The sequence below is a fragment of the Lineus longissimus genome, chromosome 18 (assembly GCF_910592395.1).
Source record: "Lineus longissimus chromosome 18, tnLinLong1.2, whole genome shotgun sequence".
NCBI lineage: Eukaryota > Metazoa > Nemertea > Pilidiophora > Heteronemertea > Lineidae > Lineus > Lineus longissimus.
In genome coordinates this window covers 3,308,327-3,329,797 of record NC_088325.1, presented here as the reverse complement: position 1 = coordinate 3,329,797, position 21,471 = coordinate 3,308,327, and the positions used below count along the sequence as shown (strand labels likewise).

Genomic DNA, 21,471 nt, shown 5'->3' with positions numbered 1-21,471 from the left:
ACATAACATTAAGTGTTCACATACCGATCCCGATGGCCCATTGGCCCTGCAATCCGCCTCATAAATTGAAGGTCGAGCAGTCGTGGAAGTTGAAGGCTTTATGAAATGCGGCACTATACTATCAAAGCCTTCTCCCTGGTTCAGACAATGAGGCTACGCATCGCTTTATTGATCTATAGAAATATAATGTGTTCTTTACGAAGTTGTTCCCGATATCAAACTGGCATCGATCGGATTGAAACTAAATGCAGTATTGTTGGGAGACAAAGCCCTTTAGAAAACTCAATATTGAAATTGAAAAAAGATAAATACCTGTTATGGGCAGAGACATGTATTCATCCACAACCGGAAGTGTGGCAGTCACATAGAGCTTATTAAAATGTCAAGTTGTGGTGAATACATGGCTGGGATGGACCAAAGTTGAAATAATTCTCAGTCTGTGGTTGATTCTTTTAAGAATCTTTTAAGAATCGACCACTGATTGAGAATTAATTCCACATTGTGTCACTGGTCAGTTTAGAACTAGTATTTTGACAGGGCAATATCAATGCGCCAGTGACGTTTTGATTGATATGGCTTACGGAAATCATTTTTTCTCAGGCAAACGGTATTGGAATGCTTTGAGACTTTATTATGCTATTGGCAAAGGGTTGTACTTGACACATATACAATTTTGTGAAGATTGATTGTTCCAAAGTACTTTTTTACCTAAATTTATGAACAACAGTGTACACTTAATGTACACAGTGTTTAATAGAGGGCTCTGGCCTTATGAATCCCCTCCACCCGAATAAAACCGTAATGAACGTTAGGGACCGAAATGTCATGAAATATGTAATCGAGTATGTAAATGTTGCGCTCACTTAAGTATTGCTATCATCCGTTGGTGAAAGTAGTTTCAAAGCTCTGGTATTCCATTTATCCTGTAGTGAAAAAAACCCACCACCAGTATAACACCTGCGCTAGAGGGCGTTCACGAGCCCCGATCAACACCCTCTAGTGCCAAGATTGATACGCCTGACTTCATTAGCTAGTTGCGTCAACGTCTAGTAACGCCGCCGCTGATTTGATAATTCAGATATTGCATCAAGGAGCTCGGATTTCGGATTGAAGATCTCTGATTTCGAATTTCGTATTTCGGATGATCCCTCTCGGCTTTCGTACATTTTTGATTATAGAGAGGTTTCACTATCCCGTTCCGGGAACCAATTTATTCATCGAGAATGATTCTCGCTCTCTTACCCGTTATCAAACATATTGAAATTTTTCACAGTTTTTAAGTTTCGATCAACCTGGCTGTGACATACTAAAATCTACGGAATGGCTAAAAATTCGGTTTTCGCCGTTGACAAACCTTCGGTCTACATTTTTTCCACCGAGTTTGATTTACGCTGGTTAAACCGTCAAGATAGCAGATCACACCAGTGATCGGTCTCTTATTGGTTCCGGTAATCTCCTCGACCTGCTGGCTCACGGGTTTTCTGGCTAAAGACCAATCACCCGACCTCGGAATTTCTACTCGAGTGGTTTTACTAATTTCTGTGCATGGCCAGTAAACCTTTCGACGCGTTTTGCTAACCAATTGGCGTAAACCGTTTGGCGTATTTTATTGTCTCCTTGCTCTGTCCTTTACCCATATCTTTAATAGTCCGCACGGGGGATAATAGAACGCTATTAGGTAGCATTACTATTCTGCGTTCTTTTATATATTTACTTTGTTTCCTCGGATTCACAATATGCCAATTACTGACCGAAACAATGGTCATCTTATTAAACTTTGTTACAGAATTCAAAGGAGCCAGAGGATAGCATATGCCTCTGATAAATATTACTCTGGAAAATACGTTTTTGTTATAAACATGCATATATGCCAATAAAAGCGTTGATTCCTTTCGATAGTTGATGTTATACGCACGAAATGAGTAAAATGATAACGAAAACCATTCCAACTCTTTTTTAGGTTCAGGGAAGACACGAATTAGTTGAAGGGAACCTCTATCTACACTTCTAAAGCATGATAAATGACCTTGTCGATTGCCAAAAAGAATTAGGGCATTGCCGGGCCCTGTGAGCCAACTATCAAATTTTAAGAGCGTCGCTTGATCGCGTATCCACGTAACGTTAAACACGGTGATCAACTGCCTAGAAGCACCCTTAACACGACATCCTACTGCCATGATGTTTTTCAAGAGAAGCGGCTGGGAAAACGCGGATCTGGATGCTGAGCATTGGTGATGACGAGGTAGGATCATTGTGTCATAGCGATCAGTTAATATCTCCAACAACTTAAATACAACCTTTTCACGTCCACTTCTCCGGCGCACGAAGTCAAGCAGCCATAATTTCCCGTTGTGAATATCATTGAACATTATAACGAAACGAGAGGAAACAGACACATTATGAACCAGTGCGTAAACATTCGTTTGTTTAGGTTGGTAGACAAGTATATTTCTTATAACAGGAAAACGTCCTCTGTCCTCTTGATAAATAAATAGTATCGAATTAGAATTGTCATCCGGCATGCACAGCCTGGCTTCATATTTGCTCAAAATGGCCGATACGGGAGGTTTGAAAACGACTGGTTCAGTAACTCTGTACGCTTCAGTGCTTTTCTCCTGAAAGAGGATTTGTTAAAGAAGAAGTAGATTAGAGCTGCACTACTTTTCATTCCTGTTACCACAGTACAAGAAAGACTTTGTTTTTCGAGGTTATCTTTTGGACAAAGACTTAAATACATGTACGTGTGACTCCCTTTTCTGAAGTTTTGAATTTAGGGGTATTTTATTTCACAGACCTCAAAAATATACTTGTTCTTTTTCATGTGTTTATAGGGAAAATTATTACACGGCTGGATTGCACGCTTGACCACGCGTAGAAACGTTCGATTAAAGTTGTTTGTGAATGCCGTGTCTTAAATTGGTGCTAATCGACGCTAATCTAACCTCTAGTTGATACATAAGCCATCCTGTAGTAATCGTTACGTCCTCCCTCTCCAAACATGTTCCCTTCTCACTGTACAGTCGGCAAAGATGGCCGCCAGTATGCTCTCGAGTGTTAATAGTTTTGCAACCTAGCATCAAAAAGCAAACAAATGCGCAATGACACCTCGATCGCATGTTTTTATCAGCAAAACTTGGCTGAATTATTTCTCGATCATGTGTAACCTTCTTGTAAAACCTGCTTTGGATTGGGACCATTGTCAGTTATTGCCGAAAATGTACGAGACCACTATATCAAACACAAGGCATGATCATGACCACTGGACGCAATGATAAGAAAAGTTGCATTTATTCAACCAAAATCTTGACCTAATTCAATCAAAGATCTGATTGGCTCATTCAAACAACAACATTTCAACATGAGAGAGCAGCAGAACTATTTCTGTGGACCTGAAATGGTGCCGATATTTTACAGAAAATACATTCTTATAACAAGCATTATTGATATTACCTGCACTGGAATTAAAATAAAACATCGTGGTAACATCTTGGATACTTTTATTAGAATTTGTTAATTTGGGCTTTCAGTGAAGCGGGAAACAAACAGCAGGAAACCGCTTTAAAACAAGTGTTCCATTTCAGCCCATCGACTGCTCTGGCAAATACCCATCTGCAAGCAACATATTGGCGATGATCGTTCATCCGCCGAAAAGTTGACCAAAGTGTTTTTCCGAGCATAGATTAGGACAAGCGACCAATGCCGAACTGTAGACGACTAAACTGAATGGGACTCTGCCATACGAACGCACACGGTGAATCGAAACATGCTCTCGCTGCAGAGACGGCAAACTCTCCAAAAATTGAACCTCTGCACGAGGTGCCAGACTTCATCGCTTTCTACTTTGCTTTTGCCATCTATATTCGATTTTATCACCCCTTGAATTGTCCTGAAAATGCGTGGTATATTCAAATTACTATACCGATTACAGGCTACCTGAAATTGACAATTGACTTGACGAAAATCTTTGTTGGTTGGTGAAATCGAGAGGCGAATGGTTTAAAAGGCGCTGCTGCCCAGTTTATTTGAAAATCTTAGAATCTACGGCATGTGATAAAACGGCTATATCGCGTTTGAATAATAAAACTCCCCGCTTCAATATAGCATGTAAAAAAAATCTATATGCAGAAGTATTGTCATTTCTGATACAAAAATTTTGTTTCCATTTTTGCACACCCGGTGTCATCACGAACATGTTGTAGTACTTCTCAAAACTCATTAGAGCCAGGAAGACGGTCGGAATCGAATTCTCCATTCGAAGGTCAGTGAGAAAAGGTACTATTATGATACTGTGAGCCTTCATGCCGTCGGCATAACCGCAAGTGCTCATATACCGATCCCAATGACCCAGTAGCCCAGGGACAGCCTCATATTAAAATGGTAGGACGAGTACTGAGTCATCGGAGTCGAAAGTACACCTTGCTTTATGAAATGTGGTCCTGTACTCCTGAGGAGTCACCTAAGACACCTCGGACACTGATTTTTTTGCTAGTTGAAGAACACTGGTTATGGGAAGAACAGTTCTCGAAATATCAGAGTGATATAGGTTGTAATACTCTGTTTCCTCACGTATACCGTCTTTGGGCGCCATATTTAAGAGGCCCGAAGGGATGAGTACCTCGTATACCTAATACAAAGGTTAGGCCTAGTGGATTGGACTGATTGGCTCAGATGGTGGCGCAGACATATGACCACAGACACCCAATACTTGCAGTCCACTACCATTGGTCGATGGGATTTTGTATGAACTGAATGGGATATATTACCAGACAATCGTGTTTGGGCTTTATTCATGGCGGAGCAAATGGACAATGCCCATTCATCACGTGGGCAAAGAAAAAAATCGCTCCGCATGTGGTGAACTCTATTGCGTACCTCATCCAATGCATTGACACTGTTATTTTGTATTAGTGGTATAGGAAGACGGTATATGTGAGGAAACAGAGTATTAGCCTGCATGGTGTGTCTGGTATGGACGGTAGAGTTTTGCTTCAAGATAATCCCTACGGGGGATGTGCTATTATTTGGAAAATAAATTTTGGTGCTAAGGATTCGCCTGTAGAGAGTGAATCGCGCAGGCTTTGTGCGGTGCAGCTTAATTATGACAAAGTTGATGATGACATACTGCTGACACTCCGGGGGAAGAAAACATGAGAGAATTCACGGGACGTTACAAGAAATATCTAGGCTATTAGAAGTTTGCAACAATAAGTATATCATCATCGGTGGTGATTTTAACACGGTTTTTTTTCAAGACAAAGGGTGGCACATACCATAGCGCTGAGAGAATTTATGGAGAGAGAAACACTGAGATGTTGGCTACATCATGAGTTAGCAGATGTAGATTACACGTATGAATGTCCTATAAATAGTTCTCTTTCAACGTTAGACCATTTTCTAGTCTCAGAAAACTTGTTAACGCTGATGAGAAATTATAGTGTCTTCCACTGCGGTATTATATAGTTATAGTGTCTTCCCTCGGTCATTCAGTTTTACAAATGCATGTTGATTTACCAGTAAGCAGTTCTGATGATGCCAGCGTTGACGAGCGAACCATAAATTGTGAAACCTCTTGGGATAAAGTTACAGAGGATGACCTAATGCAGTACAAAGCAGTTCTCGATCACCACATCGATTCAATTGACATCCCAATGGGTGCAATATCATGTCAGGATGTCATGTGCAAGGTTAGCAAACAAGAGAAAAGGTTTCATGACGACATAGTAAAGTCATGTTGAGAATCCAGCGGTGAAACGCTGCCTATTAGAGGGAATAGAAATTTGGATAACAGACAGGGTGGAATTGCCGGTTGGAAGGAAACGTAGCACAACATCGGGAAAGAGCCGTATTGTGGCATGATATTTGGAAGAACAATGGCAGACCCAGGGATGGCATCATTGCTAACATACGACGGGAAACGAGGGCAAGATACCATTATGCTGTGAGGCTTGCTAAGAAAGATAGAGATAAGATATCAGCAAATAAGCGGGCCGAAAGTTTGACTGGCAAGTCGAATTCTGAATTTTGGGGTGAGATTAAAAAGATAAGAGGAAAGAGTTCTGGGTTAACTAATGTGATTGATGATGCAAAAGGGAAGGATGAGATTGGTAATTCTTTCTGTAATAAATTCCAGCAGCTATATAACTCAGTTCCTTACGAGCAAACTGAAATGCGTGAGTTAAGGTCAGACATTGACAGGCAAATCCAAGCGAGTTGCTGTGCGGGTGCTTGTAAATCCAATCATTACATAACAGTCGAAGACGTAAATTAGTTTAAAGAGTGCCAAAAAAGATAGCATTCCTTCGCTGTATACAAACCACTTTCGGCATGCTGGCGAAAAAATTAAGAATACATATATCTCTTTTGTTACAAGCAATGTTAACTCATGACTTTCAGATTAACTACTGTTGTAAAATACCCACACCGAAGAACGCCAGGAAAGCGTTGAATTCCTCGGAAAACTATCGTGGCATAGTTTTAAGTAGCATATAATTGGAAAGATAGTTGACTACATTGTATTAAAAAACCATGGTAAGTATCTATTAGCCTCAGATGCGCAGCTCGGATTTAAGAAAGGCCTGTGACTATGTATTATTGTAGTTATGTTGTGGATGAAACCATAAAGTATTACAACTCTCGAAACACTCCTGTATCTTGTGTAATGTTAGATGTCTCTAAAGCGTTCGACAGGGTACACTATGTAAAGCTCTTCAGGCTTCTCCTGAGGAACGGACTAAGTCCCCTCGTCGCTCGTTTCCTTGCAAACCTATATACGTGTCAGCGAGTCAGAGTCAGGTGGGATGACCATCTAATATAACATATCCGATCAGCGTTTCAAATGGTGTAAAGCAAAGAGGGTCTTGTCACCTTTAATCTATATCCGGATGTATTACTTGTGGAACTGAAGAACAATGGAGTAGTGTGTCATATTGGTCATATCTTTGTCGGCACATTTGCTTATGCGGCTGACTTGATATTGTTGGCTCCATTGATAACCTCTTTAAAAAGCATGTTAAGGCTATGAAAAAAAATTCTTTAAGGTATATGATAACTTTAAATACAATAAAAAGTAAGTTTCTTGTCTTTGGACGAGGTGTTGACAGAAACGTCCATTTAACGGTTGACGGTGTGGTTCTTCAAGCTAGAAGATGCTAAAAGCATCTAGGAATACCATTGGGATCGGATGCAGATGCAGCCAGGGTTGAAAGCCGTATCAATGAATTGTATAGGGGGACAAATAGCCTTTTAGCTCAGTCTGGCCATGCGAACACGTATGTAAGATATTTGCTGATTAAGCGCTACTGCATGCCACTCTACGGTTCTGTCATATTGAACCTGTCTATCACATTCATGGCCAGATTCTATACAGCCTGGAGAAAGTGTGTGTAGAATCCTAAATATTCCTGCTAGTACTCAAGACATAATAGTTTGATAAGTCACATTACTGGAGAATGTGATATAGAAACCGAAATTGAGGGCAGAATTCTAAACTTCTAAACTTCTAAACTTTCGAAATTCCGTAAGCCACACTGAAAATACGTATGTAAGACTTTGTATTAGAAGGACCTTAAATAGCGGGATGTCCTCTTTGGCGTCAAGTTTACGCCACATCCAGAATAGACAAAGAGCTAAACCTGCTGACCCTGTTGTGATGCAGAGGGGGCAGTTTATCGCCGATCTTATCAAATCAAGAGATGAATTACAATATGAGAGAAGGAATTTGAACGAAATTATCGAATATCTTTGTACGGTTTGAGATGATTGTGTACATCTGTTTGTATGAAATATACATATACAGTAAGTTCGAATTTTATCGGTCTTTTCGCAAGTTAGGCCAAACCTCATTAAAGTATGCGTAATGGGTACAAGAGGGGTGTTCCGCAAGGAATATTATGACACGATCAGGACAGATTGTCATGTCATAGGATGATGTTTAATTCATGTCATTTGAAAATGACATGACTAAGCCAGAGTTTGAAGAAAGCATTGATGCATTCTGATTTGAATGATCACTTAACTTTGAATGGGCCTAGATCAGTAGATGACTGACCAAATCTAAGGCTGACCTATCCGAAGTTACACTTTATTTCCAATCATGAAAAATTCAGTACATTCAGTTTTGAAAATGTCCTTTTCTAAGTCAATTCTCATTACTTTTAAGTTACATTCAGATTTCTGACCATAGGAACAGTGGAGTTACAAGGCCTGGATCATCATTCTCAAGGTCATCAAAATCAATCTCATTGTCCTCAGCATCTTTATCTTCAAGAAGGCCATTAGCAATATTTCTGTACTCCCCGTTTTCATTCGGGACGAGTCCAGCTACCTGAAAGGCACGTGCTGTGGATTCAGGAGGGACGTCATCGCAAGCTCGGTTATGTAGAACAGATGTAAGGGGTATTCTGGGACAGGTGCCATCGGCTGCAGTATTTGCATGCTTCAAGTCTTTCCAGCGGCGCCTGGCGTGAGCTTTAAATGCCCGGATAATGGTCAAGTCCAAAGGCTGACACATAGATGTGCACCGCGTGGGAATGTTATCAAGGAGCACACCAGGTTCTACAATAGAAGCACAGAATCCATCAGCCAAGTGAGGTCTAAACTGATCTACGAGTAAAAACCTTGTATTTGGTTCAAATTCACCAATGAATGGAAAAAAGACTTCATCAAGCCAATGTTGGAGTGAGTCATGATTCTCCCACCCTGACCGGGATGAAGTGACACGGACATTTTCAGGAATGTTTTCAAGTCCACGAATTTCTCGAATGAAGCCTGGTTCTCTGAACACAACATGGGCTGGCATTTTTCCCCATTAGATCCAATTGTCAACCCAACGGTGCATCCTAATTTAGAATTGCCCCTTGAAGTTTTAACGTCTACATCCCTCTGTCCCGGAGTAGCTGCCGTATACATTGGCAGAAAGTCCAACTGACAAAACGTTTCATTCATATTGTAAATTGCATGTATGACATGTTGCCTAACTGTGTTTCTGACGTTTCCTTGAAATCGGCGAACACGCTCATTAGCATCAGCTGGAATCGAAGTCGTGTTTCTTGTCTGGCGACGAAATACAATACGTTTCCGTTTCATGAAATCGCTGATCCATCCTGGAGAGCACTGAAAGAGGGACCGTTCCGGTCGGTTCAAAAGGTAGTTGTCTCTTTCATCACCTGGAAGTTCATCCCACCAGCGGTGGAATTCCAGCTCGACAGCATGGATCAGATTCCCTCTGGAGACGGGGAGGGCAAGAAGACGTGGTTCGAGCAATCGGTTGTGAACCTGCTCCTCCACTTGTCGCCACCATCCGTCGTGGTCGCTTCTGACCCTCCTTCTTTGAGCATTGTTCTCGGCCTGCTCCATTCGTTTCCCGATTGCTATCCATCTTCGCAATGACGTAACTGCCAACCTGAAGCGTCTGGCATACTCTGCCACATTAAGCAGCCAACCATGTTCAATCGCATGTTCGCAATCGAGGACGTGGCGCAACCTTGCAGTTACACTATAGCTGTTGTGATGTCTTGATAGTCTAGGATTATCAACTTCATCATCCTCATCATCAGGGTCCATACCAATGGCAGTCGAGAGTATGAACACAAGATACAACATATCTTTTTGCATTTTCGCATCGGGCATTATCTCCAGCTGGAAAGTGTCTGTCCTGAAGCTCATAGGCCTGCATTTACCATAGGCCTACCTGTACCTATTACATCGCGGCAATAATCGAGTCAAACAGACCACACTCATGGGGACATCAAGCCTGGTTGAAAATTGATTAGGCCAAGTTGAAACTACTGCTAACCTGATTTCTCCAATTGTGGGCCTCAAATTGGTTTTGGCCGTAAACTAGGCCCAAGACCGATAAAATTCGAACTTACTGTATGTATATGTGGCGTCGTTGTAAACGCAAGTGCTCACATACCGATCCCGATGGCCCAGTGGCCGAGTCATTCGCCCCAAAAATGGAAGGTCGAACTGTCGCTGGAGTCCAAGGTACACCGTGCTTGTGAAATTTGGTACTCTACTTCCTGAGGTGTCACCTTTGTGGCGACAAGGGAACCGCCAGAGCTCCCACACCGATCTCGATGGCCCAGTGGCCTACGTTTCCGCCTCATAAATGAGGTCAAGCAGTCGCTGGAGTCGAAGGTACACCATGCTTTATGAAATGTGGTACTCTACTTCTTGAGGAGTAACCTATGTGCCGTCGACGTAACCGCAAGAGCTCCTACACCGATCTTGATGGCCCAGTGGCCGAGGCATCCGCCTCATAAATGGATGGTCGAGCAGTCGCCGGAGTCGAATGTACTTGTGCTTCATGAAATTTGGCACTGTACTTCTTGAGGACTCACCTTTGTACCGACGACATAACATTAAGTGTTCACATACCGATCCCGATGGCCCATTGGCCCAGGCGTCCGCCTCATAAATTGAAGATCGAGCAGTCGCGGAAGTTGAAGGCTTTATGAAATGCAGCACTGTACTATCAAAGCCTTCTCCCTGGTTCATGCAATGAGGCTACGCATCGCTTTATTGATCAACAGAAACATAATGTGTTCTTTACAAAGTTGTTCCCGATATCAAACTGGCATCGATCGAATGGAAACTAAATGCAGTATTGTTAGGAGACAAAGCCCTTTAGAAAACTCAATATTGAAATTGAAAAAAGATAAATACCTGTTATGGGCAGAGACATGTATTCATCCACAACCGGAAGTGTGGTAGTCACATAGAGCTTATTATATTGTCAAGTTGTGGTGAATACATGGCTAGGATGGACCAAAGTTGAAATAATTCTCAGTCTGTGGTTGATTCTTTTAAGAATCTTTTAAGAATCGACCACTGATTGAGAATTAATTCCACATTGTGTCACTGGTCAGTTTAGAACTAATATTTTGACAGGGCAATATCAATGCGCCAGTGACGTTTTGATGGATATGGAGTACGGAAATCACTTTTTCTCAGGCAAACGGTATTGGAATGTTTTGAAACTTTATTATGCTATTGGCAAAGGGTTGTACTTGACACAGGGCTCTGGCCTTATGAATCCCCTCCACCTGAATAAAACCGTAATGAACGTTAGGGACCGAAATGTCATGAAATGTGTAATCGAGTATGTAAATGTTGCACTCACTTAAGTATTGCTATCATCCGTTGGTGAAAGTAGTTTCAAAGCTCTGGTATTCCATTTCTCCTGTAGTGAAAAAAACCCACCACCAGTATAACACCTGCGCTAGAGGGCGTTCACGAGCCCCGATCAACACCCTCTAGTGCCAAGATTGATACGCCTGACTTCATTAGCTAGTTGCGTCAACGTCTAGTAACGCCGCTGCTGATTTGATAATTCAGATATTGCATCACGGAGCTCGGATTTCGGATTTCAGATCCCTGATTTCGAATTTCGGATCTCGGATGATCCCTCTCGGCTTTCGTACATTTTCTATTTTAGAGAGGTTTCGCTATCCCGTTCTGGGAACCAATTTATTCATCGAGGATGATTCTCGCTCTCTTACCCGTTATCAAAATATTGAAATATTTCACAGTTTTTAAGTTTCGATCAACATGTCTGTGACGTACTAAAATCTACGGAATGGATAAAAATTCGGTTTTCGCCGTTGACAAACCTTCGGTCTACATATTTTCGACCGAGTTTGATTAACGCTGGTTAAACTGTCAAGATAGCAGATCACACCAGTGATCGGTCTCTTATTGGCCCCGGTAATCTCCTCGACCTGCTGGCTCACGGGTTTTCTGGCTAAAGACCAATCACCCGACCTCGGAAATCCTACTCGAGTGGTTTTACTAATTTCTGTGCATGGCCAGGAAACCTTTCGACGCGTTTTGCTAACCAATTGGCGTAAACCGTTTGGCGTATTTTATTGTCTCCTTGCTATGTCCTTTACCCATATCTTTGACAGTCCGTACGGGGGATAATAGAACGCTATTAGGTAGCATTACTATTCTGCGTTCTTTACCATATTTACTTTGTTTCCGCGGTATCCCAATATGCCAATTACTGACCGAAACAATGGCCATCTTATTAAACTTTGTTACAGAATTCAAAGGAGCCAGAGGATAGCATATGCCTCTGATAAATATTACCCTGGAAAACACGTTTTTGTTTACATGCATATATGCCAATAAAAGCGTTGATTCCTTTCGATAGTTGATGCTATACGCATGAAATGAGTAAAATGATAACGAAAACCATTCCAACACTATTTTAGGTTTAGGGAAGGCACGATATAGTTCAAGGAAACCTCTACCTTCACTTCTACAGCATAATAAATGACCTTGTCGATTGCCAAAAAGAATTAGGGCATTGCCAGGACTTGTGAGCCAACTATCAAGTTTTAAGAGCGTCGCTTGATCATGTATCCACGTAACGCTAAACACGGTGATCAACTGACTAGAAGCACCCTTAACACGACATCCTACTGCCATGATGTTTTTCAAGAGAAGCGGCTGGGAAAACGCGGATCTGGATGCTGAGCATTGGTGATGACGAGGTAGGATCATTGTGTCATAGCGACCAGTTAATATCTCCAACAACTTAAATACAACCTTTTCACGCCCACTTCTCCAGCGCACGAAGTCAAGTAGCCATAATTTCCCTTTGTGAATATCATTGAACATTATAACGAAACGAGAGGAAACAGACACATTATGAACCAGTGCGTAAACATTCTTTTGTTTAGGTTGGTAGACAAGTATATTTCTTAAAACAGGAAAATGTCCTCTGTCCTCTTGATAAATAAATAGTATCGAATTAGAATTGTCATCCGGCATGCACAGCCTGGCTTCATATTTGCTCAAAATGGCCGATACGGGAGGTTTGAAAACGACTGGTTCAGTTACTCTGTACGCTTCAGTGCTTTTCTCCTGAAAGAGGATTTGTTAAAGAAGAAGTAGGTTAGAGCTGCACTACTTTTTATTCCTGTTACCACAGTACAAGTAAGACTTTGTTTTTCGAGGTTATGTTTTGGACAAAGACTTAAATACGTGTGACTCCCTTTTCTGAAGTTTTGAATTTAGGGGTATTTTATTTCACAGACCTCAAAAATATACTTGTTCTTTTTCATGTGTTTATACGGAAAATTATTACACGGCTTGATTGCACGCTTGACCACGCGTAGAAACGTTCGATTAAAGTTGTTTGTGCATGCCGTGTCTGAAATTGGTACTAATCGACGCTAATCTAACCTCTAGTTGATACATAAGCCATCCTGTAGTAATCGTTACGTCCTCCCTCTCCAAACATGCTCCCTTCTCACTGTGCAGTCGGCAAAGATGGCCGCCAGCATGCTCTCGAGTATTAATAGTTTTGCAACCTAGCATCAAAAAGCAAACAAATGCGCAATGACACCTCGATCGCATGTTTTTATCAGCAAAACCTGGCTGAATTATTTCTTGATCATGTGTAACCTTCTTGTAAAACCTGCTTCGGGTTGGGACCATTGTCAGTTATTGCCGAAAATGTACGAGACCACTATATCAAACACAAGGCATGATCATGACCACTCGACGCAATGATAATAAAAGTTGCATTTATTCATTCAAAATCTTGACCTAATTCAAACAAAGATCTGATTGGCTCATTCAAACAACAACATTTCAAAATGAGAGAGCAGCAGAACTACTTCTGTGGACCTGAAATAGTGCCGATATTTTACAAAAAATAACTTCTTAGCATTATTGATATTACCTGCACTAGAATTAAAATAAAACATCGTGGTAACATCTTGGATACTTTTATTAGAATTTGTTAATTTGGGCTTTCAGTGAAGCGGGAAACAAACAGCAGGAAACCGCTTTAAAACAAGTGGTCCGTTTCAGCCAATCGACTGCTCTGGCAAATACCCATCTGCAAGCAACATATTGGCGATGATCGTTCATCCGCCGAAAAGTTGACCAAAGTTTTTTCCGAGCATAGATTAGGACAAGCGACCAATGCCGAACTGTAGAGGACTAAACTGAATGGGAGACTGCCATACGAACGCACACGCTGAATCGAAACATGCTCTCGCTGCAGTGACGGCAAACTCTCCAAAAATTGAACCTCTGCACGAGGTGCCAGACTTCATCGCTTTCTACTTTGCTTTTGCCATCTATATTCGATTTTGCCACCCCTTGAATTGTCCTGAAAATGCGTGGTATATTCAAATTACTATACCGATTACAGGCTACCTGAAATTGACAATTGACTTGACGAAAATCTTCGTTGGTTGGTGAAATCGAGAGGCGAATGGTTTAAAAGGCGCTGCTGCCCAGTTTATTTGAAAATATTAGAATCTACGGCATGTGATAAAACAGCTATATCGCGTTTGAATAATAAAACTCTACACTGTGCTTTATGAAATGTGGTCCTGTACTCCTGAGGAGTCACCTAAGACACCTAGGACACTGATTTTTTTTGCTAGTTGAAGAACACTGGTTATGGGAAGAACAGTTCTCGAAATATCAGAGTGATATAGGTTGTAATACTCTGTTTCCTCACGTATACCGTCTTTGGGCGCCATATTTAAGAGGCCCGAAGAGATGAGTACCTCGCATACCTAATACAAAGGTTAGACCTAGTGGATTGGACTGATTGGCTCATATCGTGGAGCAGACATATGACGAGAGACACCCAATACTTGCAGTCCACTACCATTGGTTGATGGGATTTTAAATAAATTGAATGGGTTGTATTACCAGACAATCGTGTTTGGGCTTTATTCATGGCGGAGCAAATGAACAATACCCATTCATCACGTGGGCAAAGTACAAAAAATCGCCACGCATGTGGTGAACCCGATTGCGTACCCCATCAAATGCATGGACACTGTTATTTTGTATTAGTGGTATAGGAAGACGGTATATGTGAGGAAACAGAGTATTAGCCTGCATGGTGTGTCTGGTATGGACGGTAGAGTGTTGCTTCAAGGCAGTCCCTACGGGGGATGTGCTATTATTTGGAAAATAACTTTTGGTGCTAAGGTTTCACCTGTAGAGAGTAAATCGCGCAGGCTTTGTGCGGTGCGGCTTAATTATGACACAGTTGATGATGACATACTGCTGCTAAATGTAAACATGCCTTCTGACACTCCGGGGGAGGACAACATGAGAGAATTCACGGGGACGTTACAAGAAATACCTCGGCTATTAGAAGTTTGCAACAGTAAGTATATCATCATCGGTGGTGATTTTAACACGGTTTTTTTCCAAGAGAAAGGTCGGCGCATACCACAGCACTGAGAGAATTTATGGAGAGAGAAACACTGAGAGGTGGGCTACATCATGAGTTAGCAGATGTAGATTACACATATGAATGTCCTAAAAATAGTTCTCTTTCAACGTTAGACCATTTTCTAGTCTCAGAAAACTTGTTAACGCTAATGAGAAATTATAGTGACTTCCACTGCGGTATTAATCCCTCCGGTCATTCAGTTTTACAAATGCATGTTGATTTACCAGTAAGCGGTTCTGATGATACCAGCGTTGATGAGTGAACCATAAATTACGAGACCTCTTGAGATAAAGTTACAGAGGATGACCTTATGCGGTACAAAGCAGTTCTCGATCACCACCTCGATTCAATTGACATCCCAATGGGTGCGATATCATGTCAGGATGTCATGTGCAAGGTTAGCAAACAAGAAAAAAGGTTTCATGACGACATTATGATAGTAAAGTCATGTTGAGAATCCAGCGGTGAAACGCTGCCTATTAGAGGGAATGGAAATTTGGATAACAGACAGGGTGGAATTGCCGGTTGGAAGGAAACGTAGCACAACATCGGGAAAGAGCCGTATTGTGGCATGATATTTGGAAGGACAATGGCAGACCCGGGGATGGCATCATTGCTAACATACGACGGGAAACGAGGGCAGGATACCATTATGCTGTGAGGCTTGCTAAGAAAGATAGAGATAAGATATCAGCAAATAAGCGGGCCGAAAGTTTGACTGGCAAGTCGAATTCTGAATTTTGGGGTGAGATTAAAAAGATAAGAGGAAAGAGTTCTGGGTTAACTAATGTGATTGATGATGCAAAAGGGAAGGATGAGATTGGTAATTCTTTCTGTAATAAATTTCAGCAGCTATATAACTCAGTTCCTTACGAGCAAACTGAAATGCGTGAGTTAAGGTCAGACATTGACAAGCAAATCCAAGCAAGTTGCTGTGCGGGTGCTTGTAAATCCAATCATTACATGACAATCGAAGACGTAATTTATGGTATCAAGTGTTTAAAGAGTGCCAAAAAAGATAGCATTCCTTCGCTGTATACAAACCACTTTCGGCCTGCTGGCGAAAAAAATTAAGAATACATATATCTCTTTTGTTACAAGCAATGTTAACTCATGGCTTTCAGATTAACTACTGTTGTAATACCCATACCGAAGAACGCCAGGAAATCGTTGAAATCCTCGGAAAACTATCGTGGTTGACTACATTGTATTAAAAAACCATGGTAAGTATCTATTAGCCTCAGATGCGCAGCTCGGATTTAAGAAAGGCCTGTGACTATGTATTATTGTAGTTATGTTGTGGATGAAACCATAAAGTATTACAACTCTCGAAACACTCCTGTATCTTGTGTAATGTTAGATGTCTCTAAAGCGTTCGACAGGGTACACTATGTAAAGCTCTTCAGGCTTCTCCTAAGGAACGGACTAAGTCCCCTCGTCGCTCGTTTCCTTGCAAACCTATATACGTGTCAGCGAGTCAGAGTCAGGTGGGATGACCATCTATAACATATCCGATCAGATTTCAAATGGTGTAAAGCAAAGAGGGTCTTGTCACCTTTAATCTATATCCGGATGTATTACTTGTGGAACTGAAGAACAATGGAGTAGTGTGTCATATTGGTCATATCTTTGTCGGCACATTTGCTTATGCGGCTGACTTGATATTGTTGGCTCCATTGATAACCTCTTTAAAAAGCATTGAAAAAAAATCTTTAAGGTATATGATAACTTTAAATACCATAAAAAGTAAGTTTCTTGTCTTTGGACGAGGTGTTGACAGAAACGTCCATTTAACGGTTGACGGTGTGGTTCTTCAAGCTAGAAGATGCTAAAAGCATCTAGGAATACCATTGGGATCGGATGCAGATGCAGCCAGGGTTGAAAGCCGTATCAATGTATTGTATAGGGGGACAAATAGCCTTTTAGCTCAGTCTGGTCATGCGAACACGTATGTAAGATATTTGCTGATTAAGCGCTACTGCATGCCACTCTACGGTTCTGTCATGTGGAACCTGTCCAGCACATTCATGGCCAGATTCTATACAGCCTGGAGAAAATGTGTTCGTAGAATCCTAAATATTTCTGCTAGAACTCACAATAGTTTGATAAGCCATATGACTGGAGAATGTGAAAAGAGACCGAAATTGAGGGCAGAATTCTAAACTTCTAAACTTCCGAGATTCCGTAAGCAACACTGAAAATACGTATGTAAGACCTTGTGTTAGAAGGACCTTAAATGGCGGGATGTCCTCTTTGGCGTCAAGTTTACGCCACATTCAGAATAGACAAAGAGCTGAACCTGCTGACCATGTTGTGATGCAGAGGGGGCAGTTTATCGTCGATCTTATCCAATCAAGAGATGAATTACTATATGAGAAAAGGAATTTGAACAAAATCATCAAATATCTTTGTACGGTTTGAGATGATTGCGTACATCTGTTTGTATGAAATAAACATATACAGTAAGTTCGAATTTTATCGGTCTTTTCGCAAGTTAGGCCAAACCTTATTAAAGTAATATCATGACATAATCAGGAGTAAGCCAAAGTTTGAAGAAAGCATTGCTACATTCTGATTTGAATGATCACTTAACTTTGAATGGGCCTAGATCAGTAGATGACTGACCAAAACTAAGGCTGACCTGTCCGAAATTACACTTTATTTCCAATCATGAAAAATTCAGTACATTCAGTTTTGAAAATGTCCTTTTCTAAATCAATTCTCATTACTTTTAAGGTACATTCAGATTTCTGACCATAGGAACAGTGGAGTTACAAGGCCTGGATCATTATTCTCAAGGTCATCAAAACCAATCTCATTGTCCTCAGCATCTTTATCTTCAAGAAGGCCATTAGCAATATTTCTGTACTCCCCGTTTTCATTCGGGACGAGTCCAGCTACCTGAAAGGCACGTGCTGTAGATTGAGGAGGGACGTCATCCCAAGCTCGGCTATGTAGAACAGATGCAAGGGGTATTCTGGGACAGGTGCCATCGGCTGCAGTATTTGCATGCTTCCAGTCTTTCCAGCGGCGCCTAACGTGAGCTTTAAATGCCCGGATAATGGTCAAGTCCAAAGGTTGACTCATAGATGTGCACCGCACGGGAATGTTATCAAGGAGCACACCAGCTTCTACAATAGGGGCACAGAATCCATCAGCCAAGTGGAATTTTCAGGAATGTTTTCAAGTCCACGAATTTCTCGAATGAAGCCTGGTTCTCTGAACACAACATGGGCTGGCATTTTTCCCCCATTAGATCCAATTGTCAACCCAACGGTGCATCCTAATTTAGAATTGCCCCTTGAAGTTTTAACGTCTACATCCCTCTGTCCCGGGGTAGCTGCCGTATACATTGGCAGAAAGTCCAAGTGACATGTTGCCTCACTGTGTTTCTGACGTTTCCTTGAAATCGGCGGACACGCTCATTAGCATCAGCTGGAATCGAAGTCGTGTTTCTTGTCTGGCGACGAAATACAATACGTTTCCGTTTCATGAAATCGCTGATCCATCCTGGAGAGCACTGAAAGAGGGACCATTCCGGTCTGTTCAAAAGGTAGTTGTGTCTTTCATCACCTGGAAGTTCATCCCACCAGCGGTGGAATTCCAGCTCGACAGCATGGATCAGATTACCTCTGGAGACGGGGAGGGCAAGAAGACGTGGTTCGAGCAATCGGTTGTGAACCTGCTCCTCCACTTGTCGCCACCATCCGTCGTGGTCGCTTCTGACCCTCCTTCTTTGAGCATTGTTCTCGGCCTGCTCCATTAACGTTTCCCGATTGCTATCCATCTTCGCAATGACGTAACTGCCAACCTGAAGCGTCTGGCATACTCTGCCACATTAAGCAGCCAACCATGTTCAATCGCATGTTCGCAATCGAGGACGTGGCGCAACCTTGCAGTTACACTATAGCTGTTGTGACGTCTTGATAGTCTAGGATTTTCAACTTCATCATCCTCATCATCAGAGTCCATACCAATGGCAGTCGAGAGTATGAACACAAGATACAACATATTCTTTTTGCATTTTCGCATCGGGCATTATCTCCAGCTGGAAAATGTCTGTCCTGAACCTCATAGGCCTGCATTTACCATAGGCCTACCTGTAACTATTACATCACGGCAATAATCGAGTCAAACAGACCACACTCATGGGGACATGAGGCCTGGTTGAAAATTGATTAGGCCAAGTTAACACTACTGCCTACCCCAGGATCTAATTCTTACCTGATTTCTACCATTGTGGGCCTCAAATTGGTTTTGGCTGTAATCTAGGCGCAAGACCGATAAAATCCGCACTTACTGTATATATATGTGGTGTCGTGGTAACCGCAAGTGCTCACATACCGAGCCCGATGGCCCAGTGGCCGTGTCATCCGCCCCATAAATGGAAGGTCGAGCAGTCGCTGGAGTCGAAGGTAGACCCTGCTTCATGAAATGTGTTACTATACTTCCTCAGGTGTCAGTTATGTGGCATCACCGCCAGTACTCACGATACCGATCCTGATGGCCCAGTGGCCCAGGCATCCGCCCCATTGATGGGAAGGTCGAGCAGTCGTGGAAGTCGAAGATACACCGTGCTTTATGAAATTTGGTACTCTACTTCCGTAGGTGTCAGTTATGAGGCTTCACCGCAAGTGCTCACATACCGATCTCGATGGCCCAGTGGCCTAGGTTTCCGCCTCATAAATGTAGTTTGTAGCAGTCGCTGGAGTCGAAGGTACACCGTGCTTTATGAAATTTGGTACTGTACTTCTTGATGAGTCACCTATGTGCCGTCGACGTTACCGCAAGTGTTCACATACCGATCCCGATGGCCCAGTGGCCGAGGCATCCGCCTCATAAATGAAGTCAAGCAGTCGCTGGAGTCGAAGGTACACCGTGCTTTATGAAATTTGGCACTGTACTTCTTGAGGAGTAACCTATATGCCGTCGACGTAACCGCAAGTGTTCACATACCGATCTCGATGGTCCAGTGGCCTAGGTTTCCGCCTCATAAATGAGGTCGAGCAGTCGCTGGAGTCGAAGGTACACCGTGATTTATGAAATTTGGCACTGTACTTCTTGATGAGTCACCTATGTGCCGTCGACGTAACCGTAAGTGTTCACATACCGATCCTGATGGCCCAGTGGCCAAGGCGTCCGCCTCATTAATTGAAGGTCGAGCAGTCGTGGAAGTTGAAGGCTTTATGAAATGCCACACTGTACTACCAAAGCCGTCTCCCTGGTTCGAGCTGTCGTGGAAGTTGAAGGTAGACGGTGCTTTGTAAAATGCGACACTGTACTATCAAAGCTTTCTCCCTGGTTCAGACAATGAGGCTACGCATCGCTTTATTGATCAACAGAAACATAATGAGTTCTTTTACGATGTTGTACCCGATATCAAACTGGCATCGATCGGATTGAAACTAAATGCAGTATTGTTGGGAGACAAAGCCCTTTAGAAAACTCAATATTGAAATTGAAAAAAGATAAATACCTGTTATCAACCTGGAATCAACCACAGATTGAGAATTAATTCCACTTTAGATTAAAATCTACAGAGTCAGGCCATCACAGAGATATGCTTTTTGATAATATATTTAAGAAAATGTGGTCTCACTGGTCAGTTTAGAACTTGTATTTTGACAGGGCCATATCAATGCGCCAGTGATGTTTTGATGGATATGGTGTACGGAAATCTTTTTTCTCAGGCAATCGGTAGGTTATGGGAATGTTTTGAAACTTTATTATGTTATTTGCAAAGGGTTGTTCTTGACACATATAAACTTTGTGCAGATTGATTGGTCCAAGGTGTACTTTTTTTACCAAAACTTATGAACAACAGTGCACACTTAATGTACACAGTGTTTATTAGAGGGCTGTGGCCTTATGAATCCCCTCCCCTTGAATAAAACCGTAATGAACGTTGGGGACCGAAATGTCATGAAATATGTAATCGAGTATGTAATGTTGCACTCACTTAGGTATTGCTATCATCTGCTGGTGAAAGTAGTTTCAAAGCTCTGATATTCCATTTCTCCTGTAGTGAAAAAAACACACCACCAGTCTAACACCTGCGCTAGAGGGTGTTCGTGAGCCCCGATCAACGCCCTCTAGTGTCAAGATTGATACGCTTGACTTCATTAGCTACGTCAACATCTAGTAACACCGCCGCTGATTTGATAATTCAGATATCGCATCTCGGAGCTCGGATTTCGGATTTCGGATTTCGGATTTCGGATCTCGGATGATCCCTCTCGGCTCCCGTACATTTT

General features: G+C 42.1%; 1 protein-coding gene and 1 long non-coding RNA gene across 8 annotated transcripts in view; both read right to left on the bottom strand.

Moving 5' to 3' along the window:
* The window catches only part of LOC135502008 (uncharacterized), a 188,193-nt gene that overhangs the window by 101,968 nt on the left and 64,754 nt on the right, over positions 1–21,471 (bottom strand). The gene's annotated exons all lie outside the window — the stretch shown is intronic.
* On the bottom strand, positions 206–14,861 carry LOC135502458 (uncharacterized). 3 transcript variants are annotated; one of them, XR_010449773.1, is made up of 3 exons: positions 10,341–14,861; positions 2,298–3,389; positions 206–1,833 (listed from the first exon to the last, which is right to left on the bottom strand). It is a non-coding gene; the product is annotated as an uncharacterized LOC135502458 (long non-coding RNA). The 3 variants fall into 3 exon arrangements; XR_010449774.1 differs by having other exon boundaries at positions 206–2,615; positions 2,943–3,389; XR_010449772.1 differs by having other exon boundaries at positions 206–3,389; positions 10,341–12,870; positions 13,192–14,861.